The sequence below is a fragment of the Phacochoerus africanus genome, chromosome 9 (assembly GCF_016906955.1).
Source record: "Phacochoerus africanus isolate WHEZ1 chromosome 9, ROS_Pafr_v1, whole genome shotgun sequence".
In the NCBI taxonomy this organism is placed as follows: domain Eukaryota; kingdom Metazoa; phylum Chordata; class Mammalia; order Artiodactyla; family Suidae; genus Phacochoerus; species Phacochoerus africanus.
Genome location: NC_062552.1, coordinates 108,286,899 through 108,296,320, shown reverse-complemented (window position 1 = coordinate 108,296,320; position 9,422 = coordinate 108,286,899). Strand labels below are relative to the sequence as shown.

Genomic DNA, 9,422 nt, shown 5'->3' with positions numbered 1-9,422 from the left:
TTCTCACCATTTATTTGTATAAAAACAAAAACAGACATAATGAAGCCAAACAAACATACCAAACTCTGGGCCTTCCTGTGGATGGTCACTCAGAATTCGGCACCAGAAGAAAGAAATTCTCCTTTTACATTACATTTTTGGGGGCTCCTTTCTTTCTTTCTCTCTTTCTCTCTCTCTTTCTCTGTTCCTTCCTTCTTTCCTTTTTCAATGTCACTCTTCTCTCTGGAATTTGTAATCTTCACTAGGAATTTGTAATCTTCATTTAGCCAACACTGTCCTCCAACAGTGTTGGCTAAATGAAAGAATGACATTTCTTGTTTTTATGTAGTTTCAACCTATATGCAAAAGCCTTTTCTCAGTCCATCCAGGCAGCCACAATAATGAAAAAATGATGAAGCAGTTTGCCTCATCTCCTGCCCTTGGAAATTTCCCTGACAAAATCACCATTTCTGGGAGAAATAATACAATGATGATAGAAGAGAAGCAGGTAACCTGAACTGTACACCAAAGGGAAGGGCAAGGTCTTTAATAAATTACCTCTCATGTGAAAGATGGTTAGAGGTAGAACTGTGTTTCCTACAGCCTGGCAGCGGATGTTTAAGCCAACATAAGTTATATATTTTATATACTGAAAGGCAGGTTTGGCCCCTGGGAACCATCAACTACTGAATTAAATTTAATCACCTATGTTCATTTATTATGGATCCCCAAAAGGCTTTTCTCCATGGTTCTGGGCAGCTGTGTTCAGATTTTTCCTAACTTTTTAACCTTGTGGCTATTTTTCTTCTCTTCAATTTTATTCATTTCTACTTAAATGTACCATTTTTTTTCCCTGAGAAAAAAACTCATTCTGAAAACTTAAAATATCAGTTCTGGGGAGATAGATATTCTAATTCAATGCCTTCCTTTTTAAACTTAAAGTGAATACTTATTTTTAAAAAAACACCTGGAATTACCATAAAGTCTCTGGGCTCTAACGAACATTATTTGTTGATAAAAATTCAACTTGCTAAAAACTTCTTAGCAAAGCCTGCAGAATTGGGGGTGTTTAAGATACAGTCTGACAGTAGCTGCACTATGGCCGCTTAACTGTAGGTCATGATTTTTCATTAACCTCTTAATAACCAACCCATTCAGCATTGCCCTGATCCTTCTCCTTACACAAGAAAGTCACTGTTTATTGCTCTCTTACAGACTTCAATGAATAAGCTAATGTGTTTCCAAATTATTCAACTAATGATCCTTCATTTTCTTTCAGTTTAGTCTAGTTTGATGTTTCTCATAATTTTATCCATCCAAAACAATTCTGCTGCCTTTTGTTCTGTGTCTTAAAATATTTTACACATTCATTCAACAAAAGCACTAAGTTCTATTGCAATTCCTGATACATAGTAAGTAAGGCACAGTTTTGCCCTTCAAAAGCCTATAAACTAGGAGTGGCTAAACCTGTGGTGACTGATGTCATATAATACCACATGCCCAAAAATGAGAGCTACTGTTCTTGCGTGGGCATCTGGACAAGACAGCCATCTCTGATAAAGGTAGAGCTGGGTTCTGATGAATGGTTGAGTCCATTCCACTAAATGGGAAAACAAGTTTATGTCAATGTGTATTCTTCCTGTATGTGGGAAGGGGGTAGAAAACTAGGGGAAAGCACTGGATCAGGGTTTTTCTGTGATGAAATAGTTTGAATTTGAGAAAAATATGGTGATGTGAAAATACCTGGCATGCTTAGAAATCTTGAGAAGTCTCATAGACTGAAAGTTAAAGGTCATTTTCCTTTTTCTTTAAGAAGCATCCAAGAGGCAAGAAAGAGCCATCAGAGAAAAGTTGTGAAAACAACCCTTTTTGACAATACAATATATGTATGCTCTAATGTGAAAAGACCTTGAGGCATCTAGAGAAGGGTTATATCAGATCTGTGTTTCAGAAAACAGATCTCTTTACCATATAAAAGATGGAGAGAAAAAGCATTTAGAAACTTGGCTCGGTTGATATAGCAGCAGTGGGAGAAATATTTATTCTACCTGAGTCACTGTAAAATTTATTTTTAATTTAGTTAGTAGTTCAAGGTTTTCGATATTACAGGTGAGTTAAGTCAACAGTTATGCAACAACATGCAACATTAATGTATATATTTATGTGAGTAACGTGTGTTTCTAACCTTGCTTTAGATTCAAAACAAGGCAAAGTAATTGACAAACCACTTGTAACATCAGTAAGTCAATATTCCAGTTTTTGGAACTGACAAAGTAATTTAACTTCTAAAAATTATTTATAAACTTAAAATTCAAAACCACATTTACTAAAAGAAAATTTGTATATATTATGATCTTATCTATTACATGTCTTTATATTTCAATACTCAACAAGAATGTAAAATATACAGAAGATTTGGGAAGTATCAAAATATTACCTGGTATTGTCTCTAGCAGGTAAGGTTAGGTCACTCGTTCAATTCCCGCTTTTCAATAGTCAGGCAACTATGAAATTCACAGAAGTAAAGGAAGGGAGGGAGATGGGAGGAAGGCAGGCAGAGAGAAAAGGAGGGAGGAAGAATGGAGGGAAGGAAATAGCTTGTGAATTAGAAAATAAAAACCTTTTAAATGCGCATATATTCCGTAGCTTCTCTTCTATAATATTTGTATCTATTGAAATAAACTGAACTGAAACAAAAAGAGCAGAAGGGAATTAAAAGACTTAATTATTTCATGATTTGTCAAGTAAAAAAGATTTGGGAAAGAAAATAAACTAAAAGGAGTTCACTGGCTTGTTGACTTGTAGAAACATACTTTTGTGAATATTTTGACCACTTTAGAAGACCTTGAACTGTTAGTATGAATTATTGGTCTGTTATTATTGTTTATATTTTTGTTACTCCTGCCAATAAACTGCTTCCATTTCTACAAAAAGGATATTTAGTGATTAAGATCTAGACCCTTGCATGTACGTAGATCACACACACTGCACTAGGTAGCCTATTACTGTGATCTGCCATTTCTGACCTTTCCTGTTTGTGTCTCTATGAAATATAAAGGTCCCAGTGTATGCAAACTGCAAATATAAACGTTTATCCCAGGTAAGATATAATTCCATTTAATAGTTATGCTCCCTAATTATCAATGTTATATCCTAGTAGAAAGAACAGGGGTTCACATGATACTGCTAAATTCAATAAAGAGAAGAGAGGGTCTATTCATCTAGCCAGTCCAACTAATTTTTCCAATGTATTTTTTTATTGTTTCTATCCCCCAAGGAATGAAATTCAATATGTAAAATATATGTTTTTTTAAGAGATGAATCAGCTTCTAATGCCAAATTCAATAAAGTCAGCTGATGAATTCACATCCCATTATTATAAGAGGGGAAAAATAAATGATGCCCCAAATTTCAACTTTTTTTTTTCTCAGAAGCTTCAAGCTGAAAATTAAGGGTAAGTTATTGGAGTGCTTAGAAACCAAATTGATATTTGGAAAATAGAACTCACATAATGATTTTTCTATCTAGTTTATTTATTCTGAATCCAATAGCCATTAATACACTTTAAACTCCAGGGAACTGAAGGAACCAACGTGGAGTTACTTTATTATCTCATTTATAGGGACTATATGACTTTAGAACGAACTGTGATTACAGAAAATGTGGCTTTACCCCTTCATTGCCTACTGCATAATGTATTTATTTTGAAAATCCTTTATACCTCCTCTAGCATAGAAATAGCACAGAGTTCAGGAAATTATATGAAATATTCCTTTTCAATGCCTTTGAAAGAAAATCATTATCCAAATTGTCACTCGTAAAACCTTTGGATAAATGAGAAGCCCTCATAAGAGGAGATGAGGGAACCATATATGTGATTAACACTAATATTTATGTTGCTGTAGGCTAATTCATGATCTAAAGCAAGAGTAGGATACAATAATTTTAGCCTGAAAATTCGTTATGATCATGATTTGCTAAAAACAGAACTCTGTTAGTCTACTTCAAAGAAAGCAGGCTATTGATGGATCCCTTCCATTTTACTGTTTGAACATTTGTCTTGTTATTGCCATCTCAGGGAGGTTATACAAGGGCAGCATGAAGCAAAGAAAAGAGCAAGGAACCAAAAATCAGGAGACCTGTGTTTCAGTTGCCTCTGTCCTATACTGAGTGACCCAAAGCAAGTTCTTAGCATCTCTGGACCTCAAGTTTTCTCCTCTGTGACATGAGGAATAACCATTATGTTATAATCTTTACTGTCCTTGCAATCCCAAAAATTTATTTTCTAAGAGCAAAGGATGCAAATTTAAAGTCCAAAGACCATACAATTTGACAAAACATAAATGATTCTCAAAACGTCCAGGTGCTTGAGATGAATTATTTTACTACACTGAGTTTTTGTTTCACTTTGCTCTTAAATGTGGGCACTAATATAATCAAAAACATTAACCAAAACAGGTCCCTAGAGTGTACATTTGAATTGATTTTCATGACATAAAAAAGTGCTCCAAATAGGTAATAAGACTATACTTGCTGGATTATTTCAAACAACAGGTTGCCAAAGATGCTTACATTTTTTAGAGGAACTAATAAAAAATATACAGCTGTTTTGCTTATAAGAAATAAGTATTATGTGTTTTACAAAAAGGTTTATGTTTTAATTAAATTATATTTTACAGAACACAAAATAACTTTCTAATTGTTTCTCCCAATACATTTAAGTGGAAATTTATAATAAATATGGGAAAGTTAAGAAAATACTATGATTTTTTAAATTAAAAATAGACCTTTAAAATTCATATTGGGCCTTTTCACGAAGATGGCACCAAAGATGAAGAAGGAAGCCCCTACCCCTCCCAAAGCTGAAACCAAAGCAAGGGCTTTGAAGGCCAACAAAGCAGTGTTGAAAGGTTTCCACAGCCACAAAAGAAAAAAGATCTGGACGTCACCCACCATCCAAAGGCCCAAACACTAAGGGCTCAGGAGGCAGTCCAAATATCCTTGAAAGAGCACCCTTAGGAGAAACAAGCTTGACCACTATGCCATCATCAATTCCCCTCACCACTGAGTCACCCATCAACTAGAAAGAAGACAACACACACTTGTGTTCACTGTGGATGTCAAGGGCAATAAGCACCAGATTCAACAGGCTGTGAAGAAACTCTATGACATGGACATGGCTAAGGTCAACATTCTGATCAGGCCTGATGGAGAGAAGAAAGCATACTTTTGACTGACTCCAGACTATGATGCTTTGGGTGTTGCTAACAAAATTGGGATCATCTAAACTGGGTCCAGCTGGCTAATTCTAAATATAAAAGTCTTTACTAAATGCAAAAATAAATAAATAAATAAAGTTCATATTGGGCAAAATTAGCAGAGTACCTATAACAATAAGTAAAAATAATGATAATCATAATAACAAGAATATCTATCATATTGCCATGTGACATGCACTGTGATAAAAATTTCTATTGCATTATTTTATTAAATCTCCCAAATAATCCTATAAAAGATATCAGACAACTTTACTTATTGGGAAACTTGGTAATAATCAATAAGTATACATCAGAATAAACCATGATGAATATACTTGTTTTTCTCAAAATGGTATCTATGAGCTGTAAACAGAAGAGTTTCTTTGGTCATATTAATCTAGCTCTGTCTATAAAGCAATTAAACACTTTACTCTCTTGGGTAATTTCTTATCCTCCTTGTTACATATAATATCTATATGTGTCAACTTTTGGGTATTTTTTACTCTATTTATTTACTTGTAAAGTATACAAATAGCTTTTGTACAGCTTGACTAATTTTTACAAAATGTACACATGCAGATAAACTCAGATAACTTCCACCTAGATTAAGGTGTAGAACATTACCAGAAACCTATCTTATGTCCCATCAATGGTCATTACCCATCCAGAGGAAAGGAACTACTATTGGGACTTTCACCATTGTACATTAATTTTCCTGTTTTATAGCAATACATATTGGCATTATCCATATACACTCTTTTGTAAGTGATTTCTTTCTTTTTTTTTTTTTTTGTCTTTTTAGGCCTGCACCCATGGCATATGGAATTCCAAGGCTGGGGTTCAAACCGGAGCTGTACCTGCCAGCCTACACCACAGTCAGAGCAATAATGGATCCAAGCCTAGTCTGCAACCTACACTACCGCTCACGGCAGTGCTGGATCCTTAATCCACAGAGCGAGGTCAGGGACGAGCCCACGTCCTCATGGATACTAGTCAGTTCATTATCGCTGAGCCACGACACGAACTCCCTGTGACTTCTTTCACTCAGAATCATATTTGTGTGATGTGCATCTCTGTTTTTGCAAGTAACAGTAGTTTGTAATTTTCATTAATGTACAGTATCCCATTGTGTGACCATGGTTTATTTATCCAATGTAGTAGTGATGAACACCAGAAGCTTTTAACCCAATTCAGGCTCTATTGTGAACAATGTATTCCTATCCATTTCTTTTGCTGCATAGACATGTACGTATCTTCTGAGTCACACATACACATAAGCACACATTGTAATCTAGCATCTCTATATGTACGTGTATCGACAGAATGTGAGGGTACACGTGTTATAGCAGGAACGGCAAACAAATTTTGTGAGATGTTCCTAACAATTAATATTCCTGGTAGCAGTATAATTAGCATTTGTTCAACATGCTAATCAGCACTTGGCATTGTCAGATTTTTTAATTTTTTATTTCAGCCATTATGATGAGTCTAAATGGCATATCTTTGAGTTCACTGAATTATCACATTATTTCACATTATCTTTCACTGAAAGATGTATTCTTTTGCAAACTATTTTGCTGTTGTTTTGGTATTTTTTCCCTCTAAGGTGTTTGTCCTTTTGTTGTTACTTTGCTGAGATTCTTTATGCATTTTAAATACAAATCATTTGACATATATATTGCAAACATCTTTTTCTGCTTCGCATTTTCTTTATCTTGACAGTGTCTTTTGATTAAACGGAATTCTGAATTGTAATGACATCGAATTCAACAGACATTTTTTCAATAGTGATCTGTTCAAGAAATATCTGACCATGCCATGGCATGAAGATATTCTCCAATGCTCTCTCGTGAGAGATTATTTTCACTATTAAATGTTAAGTGACTATTTGTTTATAACACACCTAAATATCTGCATAAAATACCATTTTGGATTATTTTGGTTCAGAACTCTCCTTAAGACCCTGATGAAAACCATAAAACTCCTCCCTAATCCATAGGAAAAGCAGGCTAGGATATTTTACCAGTCACTGGTAAAAAATTTATTTCCTGAACTTAATCACCTGACTCTATGCTGTATGTCTACAAATGTAGGAAGACTACAATCCAGGAATGCGTCATAATAGCAAACTAAGAAGGACAGGAGTGACTGAATCACTCAATGGGGACAGGAAGTAACTTTTAGAGAAGAAAAGTGGCAGCCTTAGACCAAATACAGTAAGTTCCTTTAAGCCATCCCATAAGATCAGCAACGGTTTCTTGCAGCAGATAAATGTTTTGAAAGAAGAGAAATCATAATCTGTTTATGACTTTGGCAAGATACTCAGGTATTTTATGTAGGTTACTGTAGTACATGAAACCCTAAATACTATTCTCTATTAATATAGACACAGCATTGTCTATGGAACATAGAAATCTGGAACATGCCACTAAATAGTATCTAATGAAAACTTCTAAAAAATATTTAAGGGGTTTACAAGTTGAAATGCTATACAAAAATTGCAAAAATAATAATAAATAAGAGAGAGACAATGGTGAAAATTTAAATGGCTCCTGAATCATAAATTGAGCAAGTTCTGAAGACTCCAAGGGAACATCATTAATTAAAAAAAAAAAAAAATAAGAGATTTACAATGTTTTCAGGAATATCTGAATGAAATAAAATAGATACAAATTGAATATTTACCTAAATTAAAACTTCTTGCTGGCACAGTGACCACTGCTATAATTATTTCTCAGTATGTCAAGAGTTTAGACGACAAATTACTCATTTATGTCTGTGCTTTCCATGGGGGGAAAATGCAAAAGAAAATGTATAAAAAAGTGTGTAGAATGCATGGGAGTTTAAACACATGAAACATTTTAAATCACAGGAATAGAGAAACAAAGTGTTTGAGACACTGAATGTTTACTTCACCACTCCACATCATGCATGTACTGTCAGACAGAGAGGATTTAGGTTAAATCACCACAGCATTTCACATTAATTCTAGCAGAATTAAGTTACCAGCCATAATCCTTCAAAACCATATAATTAGGGGACTCAAAATCTGTAAAAACAACAAAATACTCCTGACAACCAGGAGGAAATACTTTTGACTAACTAAACCTATACAGACTCCTCCAGAAGAGGGTATTATTGTAATTATGCAAGAAAAAAAAAATGTAGGGATTTGGGAATATATGTTAGTAAGAATGAGATCTGTGATGATGTGGAAAAGATGAACTCATAATTTAGTCAATTAACTCATGGGCAGAATGGTATAGCTCAAGGATTATGAGTCCAAGGGATAAATCAGGCTGTTTGGATAATAGCTTACTCGGTGATTAGTCTCTCAGGGATAGTTTTCTCACATGTAAAAATCACTGTAAAAATGCCTACATTGTAGGGCTGTTTTGTGAACTATGAATATGTAAAATGCCTCAAGAGTAGTCAATGGATGAAAGCTATCATTAAGTCTTCTCTTTTCATAGATGTCTTTTCCAGTTATGAAATGGGGAGCCTTGAAATTCCAATCTAAATTAAGAGCTCTGGGGAGAAATATTGGCAGTAGGCTATCAAATCCTAGAAAAGAAAATTTAGCATCTTTCAGCACAAGCTTGTGCCTGCTACCTACCTGCCAATGTGGGCTAGTGCTATACAACAACCTTTTCATCCAAATGCTGGTTTTCTGACAAGTGGCAGCAGCTTTATTTTCATTGCTTGGTTGACTAAAGGATCACCATCTGTACAAATTGCAATTTTGACATTCCAGAGCCACACTGGAATTGTTCAACTAATTTCCATAAATTTCCTTTAGTGGTCACAATTGTTCATCCTCTGGGCCAGTCAGACCTAGATCTCAATGGAACTATTGTAAAGCTACAGGTGAAGTCCTTTCTCAGCCTTCTACACCAATTCCCAGTGATCCTCAATCTCAAACTACCATATAGAATGTTCTGTTTGAGGTACTTATAGGCACATGGGCCTCATGAATAATCACCAACAAAGAAAGACATTTATTTCAGTGTGAATTCCATCATTAACAGAGCTATAAATAATGGCAAGCAAGGGGAAACACTTCTAATTGGAAGCACATGGACAAGAATTTTAGGTTTCCTTTCCTTTCATTAGGGTGATTTTGTTTCTACAGACTTTTATTATTGTACCTGACACCTGATGGCTTTATAGGTGATTTTATTGGAG

General features: G+C 34.7%; 1 pseudogene; it reads left to right on the top strand.

Annotated features, from left to right (window-relative positions):
- Positions 1-4,798: 4,798 nt before the first annotated feature.
- LOC125136863 (60S ribosomal protein L23a-like) lies at positions 4,799-5,266 on the top strand (annotated as a pseudogene).
- The last annotated feature ends 4,156 nt before the right edge of the window (positions 5,267-9,422 follow it).